Below are 1447 nucleotides of genomic sequence, written 5' to 3'. Positions count from 1 at the left end.
GTAGCCCCGCCCTCTGAATTCCGCCTGGGCGGGGTGGCCGCAGAGGGAGTTCAGTCTCCAGTGATTCCTAACTCACAGTATTATCTTTTATACTGTGATTTTTCCATTTGCGTGTGCCAGGAAACTGATGTCCTGAACCTTATGTTAGATTCAGAGCTCTGGTGGTGTTCCATGAGCACAACTTCTCTGGGTTTTCAATCCCTCCCCCATGGAGACTTTCCTAACTGGCTGTCTCTGCTGCTGCCCAAACTTGAAACTCCAGGATAGTATTTTAAATTGATTTGAAGTCTGAGAAAAATACATTTATAGGAAATACAATCTCGTTTTACACCGAAAACGATTACATTTTAGCATATAAAGTCTGTTGGAAAACTGAAGATTTGAATCTTGAAATATTCCCTTTTACACACTCAAAGAAACATATATCTATCTGTATAAAACTAAGAATTATACTTTCTTATTTTGAAGGACTGCTATGTAATCAGAAGCAGAATTTCATGCAAAACATAGACATAAATCACAATTTTCTGAGCAAAATAATTACCACAGTGCATTTTAATTTTAAAAAATCCATTAAGTTCTTGAATTTGGACCTTGAATTCAAAACAAAAATTATTTGAAACACTTTTGTCCCTCCACTAATATATATATATATATTCCATTTTGAGAAGCCTGCATCATCAAATCTATTTGAGTGTTTACTTCATTTTTTCCTTCTTGAAAACTTACAAGAGCATTGATATTAGTAAAGCATTTATTTTCAACCAGTCAATCTCAACCATGGTTAAATATTAGAACCAACAAGGTTGCTTTTTAAAAATGATACCTAGACCTCAGGTACCTCTAGAGGTGGAGGCTGGTCACTGGAATTTTATTTTAAAAAACCCAGTGAATTTAATATGCAGCCTGATTGGAGACTGTTGCTTTACATCATCTTCAGAATTGGTTAAATTTGGGCAGTTCAAACCTACCAGCCACTCCTTGGGAACCCTATGCAGGGTCACTATGTGTTGGAACTCAATGGCAATTAACAACAACAAATTATACTTTAATAGAATGGCTATAAAAAGTCATTACCAACAGGTATCTAAAAACTCAACAAAATACAATGTAGCAACCACATGATCATAGGGTGTCAACATAAAGGTTACTCAGGAGGAAAAGACTTGTTTAGATGTGGAATTTTCAGTGCAAAGAATTGACAAATTCTGGGAAAACTGGGAGCTGATTTGTAACCCTACAATATGGACTCCACTGCTTGTCTGTCAGTTCGTTGTACTTTGGTGGCTTGCATTTCTCTGTGATGTTGGAAGCTATGCTACCAGTATTTAAATGTTAGGAGGCTCACCACAGTGGGCAGGTTTCAGCAAAGCTTCCAGACTAAGTCACATTAGGAAGAAGGAGAGACAGACTACTTTTCAATGTTTAGCCACTAAGAACCTTATAA

The sequence above is a fragment of the Chrysochloris asiatica genome, unplaced genomic scaffold (assembly GCF_000296735.1).
Source record: "Chrysochloris asiatica unplaced genomic scaffold, ChrAsi1.0 scaffold00017, whole genome shotgun sequence".
Taxonomy (NCBI): Eukaryota; Metazoa; Chordata; class Mammalia; order Afrosoricida; family Chrysochloridae; genus Chrysochloris; species Chrysochloris asiatica.
This window is presented reverse-complemented; position numbering follows the sequence as displayed.